The sequence below is a fragment of the Pecten maximus genome, chromosome 1 (genome assembly GCF_902652985.1).
Source record: "Pecten maximus chromosome 1, xPecMax1.1, whole genome shotgun sequence".
Classification (NCBI taxonomy): Eukaryota; Metazoa; Mollusca; class Bivalvia; order Pectinida; family Pectinidae; genus Pecten; species Pecten maximus.
The window spans coordinates 32,803,674-32,823,419 of record NC_047015.1 but is presented as its reverse complement, the minus strand read 5'-3'; positions in this window follow the sequence as shown (position 1 = coordinate 32,823,419).

Below are 19,746 nucleotides of genomic sequence, written 5' to 3'. Positions count from 1 at the left end.
TACATGTTGATCGTAGGAGACGTGCGTCTTCGTATTGATCCTGGCAGATAACAGGACGAAACAAACCAAACTACACACTCTAATGACATACATATCACATGTGTACGCTGTAACTGAGATGCTGATTGATCGCCAATCGACGCGTCTTATCATCATTTCTATGTAGGCACTATGCTACCTGGTTTTTCGTCCAGGCAAATTAAGTGTGGTATTACTATGAATATTGTTTCCCAAAACGGATTTCAGATAAATTATACATATATGCTTTTGTATGTTAACGCGCACTGTATAACATAATATATGTGTTTGTACTTTCTATCGTGGTTTGGAGCTTTCAAACGTTTTCGTGGATACAAAATTTTGTGGTTAGCCCCTGCAAAAATAATAAAACAATACTACATACAACAATATTCGCTGTATTTATATTCAATAAATTTTATACACAACGGACGTTTCATGTTGCACAGTACACTATAATATAATATCCAACTCCTGTCGTACAAAAATGTCAATATACCTTTATTTCATTAAGGTTGTGAAGGAAATATTCAGGAGCCAACCACGAGACAATGCACGCAGTCTTCTTACTGAAATATTTCTTGCGACGTTCATGTAATTTATCAACAAGTGTGGTACATGTTTTATTTCTGTAGAGGAAGTCATATCCTATCAATAATTAATGGTTTTGATACATGTAGAGAAAGCTCTTACGACCAATGCTGTTGGCACATCGTACAGCTCTGTATGTCATGAGTAGCTGATTTGTTAACGTCTAACAAACATACATCTCTTTAATTGATTTTTTAATGTAAATGTACCGACAATATTAATACTTACAATTTTACATGTTTACAATCCCGTAACTAAGTTAACGACTGATACAGAAGACATTGTAAAGAGAAACTAAATAATGGACGTGATAACGGCATGGGGTTGATACTGGACAACTTTCTTCTGAAGGCACCTCGTCGTTTGGATTATTTGTTGCATACATACAATTCAACCATGTGTTTCGATACAATTTAGAGTTTGATTCCTCCGATTTCTGATACTACATGGGTTTCTTAAACGGAATGGCCCAATGGTGTAAAATAAGCACTTATAGTTTGCGATATATCCTCATCGATTTTCTAAATTTTTAAAGAGGGCTTATAATCCTTTCTTCATTCTCCTAGAAATCATATTGCGTAATAAGATGTTTTCCACCGCTCATAGACTATCAGTCCCCGATGTTTGCTTATCATATTTCTGACTGGAATGAGTTTTCCCTGGTAGTCCGAGCCACTGCTGAACATGCTATATTATTTAAACAATAAATGGGTCAATGATTTTTGTTTTATTTCTGTTTTTTAACAAGAAAATGAGATCAAATAAAAATAAAGAATCCGTGCAAAAAAAAGAAAAAGAAAATCCTCTTTGTGTTTTCTCGATATAATAATCACCACACCGCAAACGATATTTGACGAATAAACAATTGTACGCTATTTATTTGGCGCGTAAACAAATATACGCTATTCGAAAAATTGTATGCAGCTGATTTAAAATTTTCCTCCTGGACCAAACTCAGCCTTAAACCTGTGACCTGATGACCTAATACTTTGAGGGTGTCAACCTGGCGCTAATTACCCCCAATTGCTAGTTGTGAGTAATTGACTATCGCATGAGTGCTCTTAGACAGATTCTCATCACGACGGCTTTCTTAAATTAACAACTGATGGTTGTTGTTTAAAGTTTTAGCTTAATGAGTTGTCTAAGGTACATCAATTTCATGACGCTGTGTTGTACATTGATCCCTATGATCAATGGTAAAATGATCTGTAGTGATACTTGTGTATGTGATCACTGATATGTTGTGTATGTGATTATTGATATGCTGTGTATGATCAGTGATACATTGTATATATAATCACTGATATGTTGTGTATGATCACTGATATGTTGTGTATGATCACTGATATGTTGTGTATGTGATAACTGATATGTTGTGTATGTGATAACTGATATGTTGTGTATGTGGTCACTGATATGTTGTGTATGTGGTCACTGATATGTTGTGTATGATAACTGGTATAATGTGTATGTGATCACTGATATGTTGTGTATGATAACTGGTATAATGTGTATGTGATCACTGGTATGATGGGTATGTGATCACTGATATGTTCTGTATGAACACTGATATGTTATATATGTTATCACTGATATGCTGTGTATGATCACTGATATGTTGTGTATGTGATCACTGATATGTTGTGTATGTGATCACTGATATGTTGTGTATGATCACTGATATGTTGTGTATGTGATCACTGATATGTTGTGTATGTGATTACTGATATGCTTTGTATTTGATCACTGATATGTTGTGTATGAACACTGATATGTTGTGTTTGTGATCACTGATATGCTGTTTATGTGATCACTGATATGTTGTGTATGTGGTCACTGATATGTTGTGTATGAACACTGATATGTTGTGTTTGTGATCACTGATATGTTGTGTATGTGATTACTTATATGTTGTGTATGATCACTGATACAATGTTTATGATCACTGATATGCTGTGTATGATAACTGGTATAATGTGTATGTGGTCACTGATATGTTGTGTATGTGATTACTGATATGTTGTGTATGATCACTGATATGTTGTGTATGTGATCACTGATATGTTGTGCATGATCACTGATATGTTGTGTATGATCACTGATATGTTGTGTATGATCACTGATATGTTGTGTATGATCACTGATATGTTGTGTATGATAACTGGTATAATGTGTATGTTATCACTGATATGTTGTGTATGATCAGTGATATGTTGTGTATGATAACTGGTATAATGTGTATGTTATCACTGATATGTTGTGTATGATCAGTGATATGTTGTGTATGATCAGTGATATGTTGTGTATGATCACTGATATGTTGTGTATGATCACTGATATGTTGTGTATGATCACTGATATGTTGTGTATGTGATCACTAATATGTTGTATATGATCACTGATATGTTGTGTATGATCACTGATACAATGTGTATGTGATCACTGATATGTTGTGTATGATCAGTGATACATTGTGTATGTGATCACTGATATGTTGTGTATGATCACTGATATGTTGTGCATGTGATCACTGATATGTTGTGTATGATCACTGATATGTTGTGTATGATCACTGATATGTTGTGTATGTGATCACTGATATGTTGTATATGTGATCACTGATATGTTGTGTATGATCACTGATATGTTGTGTATGTGATCACTGATATGTTGTGTATGTGATCACTGATATGTTGTGTATGTGATCACGGATATGTTGTGTATGATCACTGATATGTTGTGTATGATCACTGATATGTTGTGTATGTGATCACTGATATGTTGTGTATGTGATCACGGATATGTTGTGTATGATCACTGATATGTTGTGTATGATAACTGATATGTTGTGTATGATCAATGATATGTTGTGTATGTGATCACTGATATGTTGTGTATGTGATCACTGATATGTTGTGTATGTGATGACTGATATGTTGTGTATGTGATCACTGGTATAATGTGTATGTGATCATTGATATGCTGTGTATTTGATCACTGATATGTTGTGTATGATCACTGATATGTTGTGCATGATAACTGATACAATGTGTATGAGATCACTGATATGTTCTGTATGAACACTGATATGCTGTTTATGTGATAACTGATATGTTGTGTATGATCAATGATATGTTGTATACGATAACTGGTATAATGTGTATGTGATCACTGATATGTTGTGTATGTGATCACTGATATGTTGTGTATGTGATCACTGATATGTTGTGTATGTGGTCACTGATATGTTGTGTATGGTCTTTGATACATTGTTGAGTACTGTCTCTGATTCAGTGTTGTGTATGGTCAATGATACTGTGTTGTGTATGGTCAATGATACAGTGTTGTGTTTGGTCCCTGATACATTGTGTACGGCCAATGATACAGTGTTGTGTTTGGTCACTAATACATTTCTGTGTATGGTCACTGATACATTGTGTATGGTCACTGATACATTGTGTATGGCCACTGATACAGTGTTGTGTATGGTTAATGATACAGTGTTGTGAATGGTTAATGATACAGTGTTGGGTATGGTCAATGATACAGTGTTGGGTATGGTCAATGATACAGTGCATTGTATGGTCAATGATGCAGTGTTGTGTCTGACCATCAATACACTGTAATATATAATAACGGATACAACAAGAAGCTCTTCTGAGGGTTAAACAATCAGGAAAATCACCCCGGAGATAGATATCCCTGTTATTTCTTCAAGGTACGAGATGAATTTAGTTCTTTTATCATATAATTTTATGGACGCCGGGCTCTATCACTCAAATATAATATATATAAAAAAAATATTGTCATCCAACCCAATGTTGCCAGCACGTGCTATCTGTCATACCCTAATGGCTGGCAGAAAAATCACATCCTGGGGGACGACAGAAAAAGCATGGGGGACGACAGGAAAACACTGGGGACGACAGAGAAACCCTGGGGGACGACAGAGAAATCCCGGGGGACGACAGAGAAATCCTGGGGGACGATAAAGAGAGCCTGGGGGACGACAGAGAAAGCCTTGGGGACGACAGAGAAACCCTGGGGGACAACAGAGAAACCCTGGGGGACGATAGAGAAACCCTAGATGACGACAGAGAAACCCTGGAGGACGACATAGAAAGCCTACATAGGTAATACGGGAGACAAATATGTGATGGGAGAATATTGTATCGTTGTAACATTTTAAAAATTCTGTTTCCAGCTCCGAGATAAGTGAAGGTTCGCTTTCTCATTCCATAACTCATTGCGATATCCTACACTTTATTAGTCACTTCAACGCATTCCGATATGCTGTTTGATAAAAACATTATGGAAGTTATCTAAGGAGGACTAATCATGGTCCACGTTCCTAATCACAAAGAGAATTTGATGACTATGATGATTTACATATCACCAACAATATAGCACATTCCCTCGGTACGAATAGACTGTGTGGAAAGCAGTATATCCTATTATTAGCTATACAATTGTTCAACAAGCTCATTGTATGTACGTCAATACATTAATTCTATAATGCCACTTTCTTCTTAAATTATTAAGTATGTATTCCATTATAACATTGTATTGATAACGGCCAATATAAAGAATATATTTTAGAATACAAAGGTCATTCATTGCAATCGTATATAAGAGTATACATAAGAGAAACAGGTACGATATTTACAGGTGTAGGAACAATGACCAGTTTGGTTTATAAATTATTAATGCCTCGCAAATTGCAATGCTATATATACGTGTGTGTGTTATATGACAGAGCATTATTTCGAACAAAGACAGAAATTACACAGCACTCCAGCCTGTCGAACCTTGACCTGAACACATAGCGATCAGCACATGACCTACGTGTCTATGTATGTATATTAACCCGCCCTCTCTAGTCTTGCAACAAGTAGATCGATGCTATTATGTGGACTCACACAGCAATGTGGCGAATTGTCTTAATCAGTTCATGAATCAATACAGCGCTAATGAAATTAGTTGACGTCTTATGGGCCTATGTCCTTTGTGCCTGGCCCAGACACGTTCCGTACTAGCACACATGCTGACCATTCTTCACAACCTACGCCAATTAGGTTTCAGCTTGTACGGTCGACCTACCATAAATCGGACTCTTGTGATTCTCTTTTTCTTATATTGTCACTTCTTAATTTAGTTTATAAACTTGTGGATGGACAAGAACGGTCCCTGATAAGACCTTACATCACTTATAATCACTTTTTATTTCGACAGAGAGAACAAGGTTTCCTTATACGTAAAGTCTTTGTGCCATAATAATCTTCCTTGTTCGTTATATAACGATTGCACGAGATCCAAACGCCTCTCGTTATCACGTTAATGAATCATAATTTCTATTCAAAATTGTATGAATTCAAAACAAAATTGCAGAAGAAAATGGTAACGCTGAGTTAAGAGTAGATTAATCTAAAAGAATACAAAGAACGAAACGACGACTCTAGACTAACCTTATCTATTAGCATTGTCAAGCAGCGCGTCTGCTGTATAGGCAGTTGGCATTGCTCTTGTTGGAAAGGTGTTTTGGTAGGAGTATAGCAGGATTATGTTTTCATTCTCGCCAAACTTTTCCAATGTCACAACAAAAACCCGTATTATTAGATGGGGAACGATGGAGTGAGTACAAATATGGACAAAAGAAATACTTACTTGAGGTAGTGATAACGAAATAGCAATCATCGAATATTGAACACGACAATAGTCATATCGCAAAAATGAATGATCTCAATTAAATCTTCCCCAAAGTATCCATCAATAGGGAAAATTAAAAGGTGCCTCGGTATATTTTGCTATAAAAATGTATTAATAAGAATATCTAACTATATTTCATTCGTGTAGCTAATATTTTGATATTTTGCACTCGTTGTGCGCAGTCGTGAAAACAATATATAAATATTATCCCCACTCGTGAAATATCTGTAATATTACTGAAGACACTGTAGATATCCTCTATGCATTAAAGTGTGTTGTGACTACCTTTGTGACAAAATTGATGTTCCGTAGATGGTAAAGCGCACGGGTGGAGGTAATGGCGTGGTTTGTCCGGATACCTTGCCATATGATCATGAACAAGGGAAGCATTACTGTGTTCCTTTGTACCGATTTCAAATTAAGATTATCAGCACTTACCTTATATGATATTGTGCATTACATCACCTATACATATTTTAATACCTTTATGAGAGTGTACCGATTTCCTTCCAATATTTCCAATAATGTCACTTTGAACTTTACATTGAATGAAATAATAATAAAAAAACTCACTTTCTAATACACGTAGAATCTAAAACAAAATATGTTCGAAGTTTAAAGCGAATCAGCGGTAGATCCTACCGCACAATTATGTTGATTTGTCAGATTTTAGATAAAAAGTATTGAAACGGTTTCAAATTAATAAGGGAATTACTTTTCCTTAAGGATTGAAAAAGTGCTGCATCTTCACATGCATCTTCATTTCTACAGTTAAACTACATTCTGTTAGGATGTATAGCCCTATAAGAGCAATACAGGCAGTAACGGCAGTAGATTTCTACACATTTCTCTGTAATGAAGTTAAGGATCATACTGATGTAATCATGAACAGGGAGTATAAATCTAAACAAACATTTAATTAGTCTTTTTTATCGGGCTAGCTATGGAAGCAGGCATTCATAAAATAACGTCACGTATTCATGTGGTTTATAATGAATTAGGGGTGAGTTAAAACAGCGGTGTCATCCTTCAATTCTTAAAATATTAGCACACTTAGAATTGTAAAATTACCGATGGATTTACTAATTGGGTTAGTGTCTATCTTCCTGTATATTTTCACTATGATAGAACTTATATAACACAACCATTATAATGTTTAAGACTGACTTTTCGATGACTACACTGTCACCTTCATCAGACTAATGACCAATGTGAAGCGTACTAGCACTGAAATAATTATGTCGTATCCGATAGAGCATCTTATAGAGCATCTTATAGAACATCGTATAGAAATCTTATAGAACATCTTATAGAACCTATCATAGAACATCTTTCTTATAGAACATCTTAAAGAACCTCTTATAGAACACATTATATAACATCTTTCATATTGAGGATTACAGAACATATTAGAGAATATCTTAAAGAACATCTTATAAACTATCTTTCATTCAGAGCAACTTATAGGATACCCTATAGAATATCTTATAGAACATCTTATATAACATCTTATAGAACATATAATAGAACATCTTTCTTATAGAACATCTTAAAGAACATCTTATAAAACACATTATATAGCATCTTATAAACCATCTGTCATTCAGAGCATCTTATAGATTATCCTATAGAATATCTTAAAGAGCATCTTATGGAACATCGTACAGGACATCTTATAGAACATATTACAGAACATTTTATATAATCTTACAGTATACAAATATATCATGGGCGACTGTGCAATAGTCCAGAGTATTTGACACGATGTATTGGTAATCGACCGATGCTCTATTGCACGAGACATTCAAAACATACACGGCATATCGTTGCCTTCAGTTACAGCGAAAACATTATTTCATTTGACGTTCTGTTTAAGCTTGAGTTCCTTTATATACTTTCCAATGAATCTTATCATATCTTGATTTTCCGTGGTATCAGGATTCTTTCCACTATATTACTGATAGTTACTGGAGATTTTTGATATCATGTGGTAATTTTTTTCATATTTTATGACGGTTACTGAAGATGTTTAATTTAATCTGATCCCTTCATCATTTTTTATGACGGTTACTAAAGATTACTGGTCTCATCAAATCCTTTTTTTTCATGTTCTATGACTATTATTGAAGATTTTTGATATCGTTTGATCTTTTTCATGTTTGTTGACAATCACTGAAGATTTTAAAATTAATTTGATTACTATTTTATGCTTCATAATAGCTATGGAAGATTTTCGATATCATTTGAAAACTTTTTCATGTTTCGTGTCGAAATTGACAGTTTTGTGTTATGTTTTTTCCAAACAGTGACATCACCAAATGTTTTATGTCATGTATTACAGGTACTATTTCTCCATAGACCTCATGGGTATGGCCATGCAATCTGCTTCAAGGCAATCTTTGTAACAATAACATTTAAGATTTACAGGGTTTATATATCGATTGTTTGTCTAAATTGACATTTCGTTTGCATGCTGTTAATTTCTAACTTTACTTGTTGTTTGGATGGTCCTTACAACTGCCATGATATGTGGGGTCGATGCACCCAAAAGTAATTATTAATATATAACAAAACGTATCACTACAAGTCTTTAGACAGTGTATGCACGCTTTATGACGTAATAGTGTACTATTTTTAAACCCATTGTACTGTACTTTCTGGAAAATGATTACACAGCGCTAACAAAACGTGTGACTAATTTAGCCTATGAATTATTTAAATAACAACCAAACAATTATCATGGCGGTCTCTTCGGTAACATTGTAAAAGAAGCCGTTGCCTTTTTTACCAATTTATTTAATTTACGAAGCGAAAATAAACAGAGGTGCTATATTCTAGACAACATAAATTCATTAGGGATGAATTGATTGCAACAACAATGGGAAATTAATGACGAGAGACTACACAGTGGCAATCCCTCCGCATGTAAACAAAGCAGCCTTATTGTTTCGGTATGCATACGTTTTAGTGTAAAGAAAACAATTGTATTTGTTGGTTGTTGTTGTAATAAATCAGTCGGTTGTTAAGTATTGTTTTAATTAAGAGTTTTAACACATACATAATTGTGAAATGTGAACAGGATAACAACACAATTTGGAATCATTATTGTTAATGTCTGTCTTTGATGAGAATAGTATTAGTATACACATTTAACTGTTGAGCAGCTTATTAAACACTGTCATGTCATCAATAAAACACTATACATACTCTTTTACTTTGATTCCTTGAAGAACATTCATTTGTCAGTGACAACAGCAGACTTTCGTGAGAATGAACCACCCCGATGATGTTTTGGGCGGTATGAATTTTCCCTTCAAAAAATCTTATTATTCTGTGAAAGTATGCTCTCAATTTCACAAAATTAAAAAAAAAACATAATTCTTGTAAGTTATCAAGAATCGTATCGAATATTGATAGATTATAAAAGCATTACCATAAAGAAAAAACAGACCAACAATGCAATGCATACTATTTTACTGCCGTTGAACCCTGTCTGATGGACAATGAAATCATAACACAATTGCGAACAGTATCAATAGTACAGTATCATTATTATGCAAATAAATCGTGGCTTCAGGGAGTGAAATGTTTCCTCATTGGACAGTTTGCTTAAAGGAGGCGGGACTTCAAGGTCTTTCAAGGACACCAACTTGTTGTTCTAAACTTGCAGGAAGCTTCTTTCAAGTGAGAAAAAAACAAGTTAGATCAAGCTGACGAATATTCCTGACTACATCATCGCTTCGGCCTGAATGGTTCGAGTACGCATGCGTCAAACGTTTTGTAAACAACACCTACCGAGCCCCTACAATGCTTAATGTGATAATAGAAAATTCTTGACAAGTCTCTATGGATGTGAAATTACATATATACACATAACAGCCCTTGCCGCGAGGTAAACCGCAACCTCAGTCAAATGACATCACGGATGCAGACACAGATCATAAATTTAGTTACAACAGAACATGTACTGGCACCATTGCGGTACACAAACACGTTGGGATAAGCGACAGTTCTACCTGCAATCTGAACTCGATTGGCTGAATGGCAAATAGGAAAAGCTGTCGACATTATTGTTCCACTTGATATTCAAATCGCTATTTCAGTCGTTCAAGTACAGCCAATCATCGCCATTGTAACACTAGTGGGATGCGGATAACTGCTTGTATCAGTAGATTTAATGGAATCACCTCCCGTCAAGGTATATAGAGTTTACCTGCAAAATGTTAAGAACTTATGGAAAGTTTGCAACAGCAACGAAACCAAAATGCTTATAAATCTTTGTAAGAATTTACGACTTTTCTGTCTTCCAATTGAAAAAGAAACCGTTTGAAGAACGCTTTATATTTGTCACATTTAGTTGTCTGTGGCTTTTCAACTCTGAAATACATAAGAAGTAAATGCTTTGTCAACAGAATTTTGTCATGCCTGAGAGAACTACATCTTACACTTATCCTTATAACAATGACACGGGCTGATGAGAGGAAGTCACACCTGAAAATAAACGATAGTTCGGCCAACATTCGCTATTGTGTACCACATTTGTTATATATGCAGCAATGCACAGGTTTATAAGGGCAACTGTACGTATGTACAACTGTAGAAACACATAGATTAGGGACCATTGCCTTATTGAACACGCACAGGAACGGAGGAATCGTTTGTTGTAAACTTTGCTCTAATGTGATATCTACAGCGGTAACAATATATAGACCTCTTATTGAATCAGTCGTAAATACATGCCTTAATGACAACCTGGATTCAGCAACTCACTCTCATATGTAACCTATTTCCCCCTCCCAATGTTAGTTAATAAACTGGTTACCCGTACCTGAATTAAGGGATCACCTGTCATATGTGGCATTTTTCATTGCCCTCCTTGGACTGTATACAGATATCGTGTTACTAGCTTCTATTTCTACTATACGGCATCCTCCAATATTGTTTGTAGCATTTGTAGAAGATGGTCAGTACATTACTTGGTTTGGCCTGCATATACGTGATAATGTAAAGGTGACTTCTGTGAGGTCAGCCGTTTATTAGTCAACGAACCGAATATATTTAATGGTCAAAACACTCGAAATAGATTTACGAACTGTCATTATAGCATGATAAGGATATCTTATTATCGTTAATTATATTGCCCTGGAACCATGGGGTTATTTCGTACGTCCAAATAGTTAATGACTCCCTAGAGTTTGCTTATCTGGTTTGATCTGCACGTGAAACCGACATTTAATAACAACGAAAGACCAACTGTTGCACTTACACAATGTAAAAACCCCTACCCATTAAAATCTTCATGTTAGTAAATCAGCACTGTGATTATTGCTATTTGTGAGTTTTTTCTTTCGCTCTGTTTGAAGATAGAATAAAACTGCGAAAAGTAGATACATTGCAAAGCTAATATGTTCGTTGTCTATTTCACAGTTTCTACAATAAAACATTTATTTCGGTTTCAAACCTCCTGTAAAATAGCCAAACCTTGAATCATCGAAATGCAGTCTTTGCAGTATTATATGATTGGCGTGCTACACATAAAGGCACTGAAATGAATATTACTAGAGTTTTTTCTTTTGCAGATGCAAGTCTAAGTTTAGATTATACAGAAATAGTAACAAAAATGTAGAAGAAAATTAGAATCTGCATTCGTGAATTAACTCACAAAAATGACAAATGGTTGACATTCCATTTTGGTCTTCGATTTTCTAATGCAATCTGCATGTCAACAATATTTGACGTGCTTGCCACGTTTAAATTCTCAATTACCCTTTCGAAACACCTGGTGCTATTATCCCTGTGATCTTATCAATGACCTCGCTCATTTTCTTCATATGTTGCCCTTGTTTCATTGGTTTTGATTCAAATAACTGTGTTATATGCATTTCAGCATACTCTTGTTCTTAATAATATGTAGAAAGAGCCTTCAATATTTCACATTTAATTGATATTCAAATATTCATATGAACTTAAATTACTTGGTATCGCTTCAGAAGAATATGTCGTTGCATGAATACTTTTCCGTGTATAATTTATTGAAACGTCAGATATTTTACCAACAACAACGACGACGACCACGACGATGACGACAATTATGCTGGATGTTTCCCCTAAACGACTATTTATGTAATCCCGACAGCAATCGCCAGCTAGTTATATACTGAGTTAACTATCGTGTTTAACCTTTAATTTCCCAAATGTAGCACACATGTGAACTATGCCATGTTTAATGCTAGCAAAAAACCCCGCAAAAAACAATATTGTCGAAAATTGAGGATTTAATAAATGTCATGAAATGAATCAACAACAATATTCGCCTGTACCTATTCGCATAAAATGTTGGGTAAATATTATACTTCAAAAACGCCACAAACTTGAGTTGGAAACTACAATATCCGCGCTCAAATGCCCCCAACTCAATATTATCATATGCGAAACAAACGTAATATTTCTGTATTACATGTTTTGGATTGGGGCCAATGTATATCAAAGGGACGCCATATCATAAGTATACACTTATCAGTAATAAAGACTTTCGGCATCTCTTGCTGGTTTCTCTTGTGTTGGTTCTGACCATGTTGCCGGGGTTAGTGTTTTCAATATGGTGGTGAATATTGGTTGTATATGTAGTGTACATATTGGCTAAAGGTTATTATCTTGTTTTTGTATAAAAAAGGATACCACGGAGCCGTCGTCAATTTGCCATCGTATGTTGTGAATTTAATTAGTTGTGTTTTGTAATTTTCATTACCACATGTGGCGATGTTGGTTTTTATTACATGTTGAGTGCTCTCGACTTCTCATTTACACATGCATGGAAACATTATTAGGTTCAGAATACTGTTATCAACATCAGCACTTGTTGCGATCCAAAGTACACACGTCGAAGGATAACGTCCGGTCATGATACTGATGTACTTCTATATAATGACCTGCCTTTGCCTGCGTTTTCGGGCAACATGGGTTATTGACATGCACGGACCTTATATATATTCATTTAAACGTCATTAATACATGACGTCACGATTTCGCGAGTTACAGTTATATGACAGCACACAATAGTCATGGAAGTGAAAAAAAGTCTTTGCTCGATTATCTATATTTAATGGAAAAGTACACATTTAATGTACGAAAGACATATGAGTGAAAAACATATGAGAATTAAGTAATAGATACAAAAAAAATTACCTTAATTGTCAATAATGAATGCTAAAGGTACCATACAGATGTGTTTCGTACTTCTATATATAGGTTTTGATCCAAGGGGTCAGTCATTATTATGATGATATATTATAGAACGGGAAGGGCGGGTCATTATCATGCTAATTTCATATAGAACGGGAGGGGCGGGGCATTATCATGATAATTTAATATAGAACGGGAGGGGCGGGGCATTATCATGATAGTTTAATATAGAACGGGAGGGGCGGGGCATTATCATGATAATTTAATATAGAACGGGAGGGGCGGGCATTGTTATGATAATTTAATATAGAACGGGAGGGGCGGGGTATTATTATGATAATTTAATATAGAACGGGAAGGGCGGGGCATTATCATGATAATTTGATATAGAACGGGAGGGGCGGGACATTATCATAATAATTTAATATAGAACGGGAGGGGCGGGACATTATCATGATAATTTAATATAGAACGGGAGGGGCGGGACATTATCATGATAATTTAATATAGAACGGGAGGGGCGGGGCATTATCATGATAATTTAATATAGAAAGGGAGGGGCGGGCATTATCATGCTAATTTAATATAGAACGGGAGGGGCGGGGCATTATCATGATAATTTAATTAATTATAGTGTTGTCTTAGATACTGGATATTCGAAAAGGACAGGGTGACGGCCAACCGTCCATTTGTCACAATTGTTATGATATAAAAGGAGAGTATTTTATTAATTCCTTGATTAATTGTATTAAACTTTCGTCGGGGCTTTATGATGGTCTATTTCCCACGTGCATCTTTATTTACAATTAATGCATAACAGATCTGTTTTCGTTTCGACATCCGCCCGGTATTGATATCCTACATTTTCAGCTTCACTAGTGACGTTCTATGAAGCGAAACAAATACAATGCACTACCGATACAATCCTGTAAATCTAAAAAAAAAAATCAACTTTTACGTTTTGGATCGTCTCATAAAAAATGACGTATTTCTATAAGTATTTCATTGTCAGCAGAAGTACTTCCAGGTGGACGTGGTCGTTAGGTACACATACTTGAGGTTCTGCTGATGTGTTTGTCTAGCTGACCATAGAAAAAAACCATTAACGATAGCATGGCTGGCCAGAACGATAACACGTGATACCAAAATAAATGGACAAGGTCGATGCTCTAATGCATCTACAAGATGTACAAGATTTAGCGTAGATCGCTTTGTTATTAATATCTATCAAATATGAAATTGGCAATTTTCTGTAAAGCAAATATATGTTAGCTCCCTGTCATCAATATCCCCTAGTCGAATTACGTCCAATTTGGAAACTTGGTAAAGATACATATACACGAAAATAAGAGACAAATGCCGCCTAGGAATGGAAATGTCCCATAGATCGACCGATTTACTAGAGGAAATACATTGTCAACGCTAGTCTGCATCAGTTGAAATATATTGCTGACGTTTTAGTTTTATGCTACAAAAAGTCCATTGGAATGTTTTTGTGTGAAACACACTCGAGGAATTCCGATTGTCGAAAGACAGCATTGTGAATACAGAAGTCTTAGTGTTATTTTTTCCTATGATGCACAATTTGATCACAATTTACAAATGCATTAAGTTTCAAATTTTATTTTTTATCATGTGATGTTCGTTCAAGTGTTAGCTTCATTCGTTTGCATACCAAAATTATATCACAACCCATTTTCCGCAGTTTACATTTCCTGAAGATATATATATTATAGATATATCACAAAATTATACTAACGGCAAAATATATATGAATATTATAAAAGCACATATCATATACTTTTTATTCATGGTATATGGGATTGCTATCGCTTGTGTCGTGGAATGAGATTAATAACGGTTGCTATCCCAGCCTACCATTAGGCAGAACAGACAGGACTGACGATAAATGGTAGGGAAATTGTCATTTCTAGACAGATGACATGTATCATGTTTAGTGAAGGAACATATTAAAATCACATTCGTTTTAGTAAGGGAAATTAAATTTCTATTCCTGTGGGAAATTAAGACTATGTATCAATACGGACACGTCCTGTACAATAAGGCGACTTATCGGTTGCACCAGTTTTGATTTTACAGAATCGGAGGTGCCAGTTTGGATCAGGGGTATATGCCGGAATGTCACTGTGTGTGTTTTCCATATAATATATCAAAGACCTTCGTGAGAATGGAAGGGTCGGTAAGGGATATGGAAACTAATGAAAGCAACTCAAAACCAAAGAAAAGTTTTCAGTTAAGAATAATCTGGCTGTCTTTTACCATCAAGTATGCAACATTCAAAATATTTCATTACTATGGTGGCATATTACTACCACCAGTTAACTCGAGGAAAGTCGAATTGATTTTCCCGTCAAAATTATCATGATACGTCAACATATCATTATGATGAAGACGACGTCATATATACCTCTATTAATCATGATCTCGAAGACTCGAGTTAACTCGAATTATTTATAACTACAGTAGGATTTCGGCCAAAATTCCTCTTTATCTTAATAATAAATGTCTTACAGAGCTCAAATGATTTCGATATCCCGAAATGATGTTGAAATCTTGATTCCAACAGCATAAATCATTCGTTGTGTTCTAGTGAAGACTGATTGCATACTGTCTTCATTGTTTGCCTTGTTCGTATATTAAGTTGCGCTTTTGTCGTATTATGTTGCATAAGTGTATGAATATTTATAAGCAAGAAATGGCATAGACGATGCTTTAAAATATGTATATTAGAAATACTGTGACGTCATCGCTGATGATGTATCAATGATTGTTTGAACTCAAAATCAAAATTTTCTTGAATCCAATGTCTCGACATGCATGATTTTGGGGAATTTGTTTGATATTTTCAACATTAATAAGGTCATGTCACTTGAATTTCTAATACCAATTAAGCACGGGACACAGAAGACAAACCTGCTTCATACAGCTTTTTTATACATCAAGCCAGTGAACCTAGTGGACAAAAGTGATGATATCCATAACGGGTTTCGGAAAATCAAATTTGTCTGAAACAATTCTATTGTAAATGTGTGTATTTTGCCGATGTTAGTGGTAATCTTATTTTAACGCTGAAAGCATTTCGCTAAATATCTTTGCGCTTATTCGTGTTCCTGTTTTCTGTAAGTGGTATAACAATTCACCATCACTCTCTTCTATCAAATTCAGCTATGCGGTTAATTGTTAGTGCGCCAAAATGGTATGTTGTCTACAGGAAAAGACAGGCAATGTTGGATGCCCTCATATGCCCTCATTGGATGGTAATGATGTGCTCGGGTCAGTGAAGTAGCCAGGCTTAGCCGTCTCGTAGGCTGGTTCTATAATCAGTCAGGTCAAGTAAGTATTAGATAAAGACGTATTGTGTCCTAACTAAGAAAACTGTAACGAATTAAAACAAACGACTTTCTGACGTTTTGAGGATAGCCCACTATTTATTTCATTATGTAGAACACCCTAAGAATAGCAAAGGGACTTGTTTTCGACGTTCATTGACAAGTCAATTACTGCCAGGGAATAGATCTCCATATAGTCTCGGTGTATTTAATGATACTGTATAAGACCATATGTCAGAACACATGAACGGTACGATTCTTCACTAAACACAGAACGTCTCTCTGGCATTGGTTTTTTCATCTTTTTCTATCAATAAACGTTGTACTTAGCACCACTCGGCGATCTAACAATATAGAAGACACAAAGCGACCATTAATTATACCGTAAAAATCTAAGATTATTTGTTCGAATATTTTTTTATAATAAATGTGTACATTACATTGAAAGATCGCATACTTTTTAATTTGTCTCAGGAAACATTGCAATGTAGTTTTTTTTATATATATTAAAGTTATGATTGATATTTTCATTAATGTCCCCATGTCAAATATTGGATAATCAATCGCCATTAAACCATTGACATTCGAGGTAGAGGTGTAACGTGTGTTAGTGTAAAAATGTTAGGTGTAACGTATGTTAGGTGTAACGTATGTTAGGTTTAACGTATGTTAGGTTTAACGTATGTTAGGTATAAGGTATGTTAGGTGTAACGTATGTTAGGTTAACGTATGTTAGGTGTAACGTATGTTAGGTTAACGTATGTCAGGTGTAACGTATGTTAGGTATAACGTATGTTAGGTGTAACGTATGTTAGGTATAACGTATGTTAGGTGTAACGTATGTTAGGTTAACGTATGCTAGGTGTAACGTATGCTAGGTTTAACGTATGCTAGGTATAACGTATGTTAGGTGTAACGTATGCTAGGTATAACGTATGTTAGGTTTAACGTATGTTAGGTGTAACGTATGTTAGGTTTAACGTATGTTAGGTGTAACGTATGTTAGGTGTAACGTATGTTAGGTATAACGTATGTTAGGTGTAACGTATGTTAGGTTTAACGTATGTTAGGTGTAACGTATGTTAGGTTTAACGTATGTTAGGTATAACGTATGTTAGGTGTAACGTATGTTAGGTATAAGGTATGTTAGGTGTAACGTATGTTAGGTATAACGTATGTTAGGTTTAACGTATGTTAGGTATAACGTATGTTAGGTGTAACGTATGCTAGGTATCACGTATGTTAGGTGTAACGTATGTTAGGTATAACGTATGTTAGGTTTAACGTATGTTAGGTGTAACGTATGTTAGGTGTAACGTATGTTAGGTGTTACGTATGTTAGGTGTAACGTATGTTAGGTATAACGTATGTTAGGTGTAACGTATGTTAGGTGTAACGTATGTTAGGTATAACGTATGTTAGGTTTAACGTATGTTAGGTATAACGTATGTTAGGTGTAACGTATGTTAGGTTTAACGTATGTTAGGTGTAACGTATGCTAGGTGTAACGTATGTTAGGTGTAACGTATGTTAGGTATAACGTATGTTAGGTGTAACGTATGCTAGGTTTAACGTATGTTAGGTATAACGTATGTTAGGTTTAACGTATGCTAGGTTTAACGTATGTTAGGTATAACGCATGTTAGGTATAACGTATGTTAGGTTTAACGTATGTTAGGTTTAACGTATGTTAGGTATAAGGTATGTTAGGTATAAGGTATGTTAGGTATAAGGTATGTTAGGTTTAACGTATGTTAGGTTTAACGTATGTTAGGTATAACGTATGTTAGGTGTAACGTATGTTAGGTGTAACGTATGTTAGGTATAACGTATGCTAGGTTTAACGTATGTTAGGTTTAGCGTATGTTAGGTGTAACGTATGTTAGGTGTAACGTATGTTAGGTGTAACGTATGTTAGGTTTAACGTATGTTAGTGTAACGTATGTTAGGTTTAACGTATGCTAGGTTTAACGTATGTTAGGTATAACGTATGTTAGGTTTAACGTATGTTAGGTATAACGTATGTTAGGTATAACGTATGTTAGGTATAACGTATGTTAGGTATAACGTATGTTAGGTATAACGTATGCTATCCATAGTAAACATTGGTCTTCATGATTTGGAAATGATCATTCGGGATGAAGAAGTTAGATGGACAGGTCATCAACATGATGTTGAATTTTACGTGTGTACAATAATACAGAAATGAATTGAATACGACTGCTTAATAAGCAAAATTGTGTTTTTATTCAAAACACAAAAAATAAAGGTCGATATGGTATGATTTTAAATCTTTTATCACGTTATTTATATATTACCATACGGTCAGATTGTTGACTTTAGTGATTGAGTCTCGACAATAATGAACAGATACAATTTTCAAAAAACGTCTCTACATTTTTATAGTCCAATCAGTATCAATGTAAAAGCAACAATGCATCTTAGGTTATCATTAAGATATCTGATTTATGGAATATACGGGCAAGTCAATGTAATATGATCAAGTTCATTTGAAGACTTTCATGTTACATTTTCACTCAGGTGAGATCTTTTATGTTATGTTGTTAGAAAAATAATCATTGACTATCGGCGAAACGCTGTACCAATTACACTCGCAAAGTACATGTATATACTTTAACTTCAATACATTGGATGAAGCAACGCATTCTTTTTACCTTGAATATATGTTTTCTTGCCAATATTTCAATCTCGCATTTGGTATAAAACATGTAAAAGCAACTGAGAAAACGGTAGATTTCGATAGTGGTACATGTAGTAGATTGTTTGGGTGAGGAACTAAGTAATGTTTCAATGTTAAAGACTAACTGGCTTAAAGAATGAAATATGTGTTCCGTATGTAATTTAGACACTAATGTTCGATTTATTGCATACTGTTTGT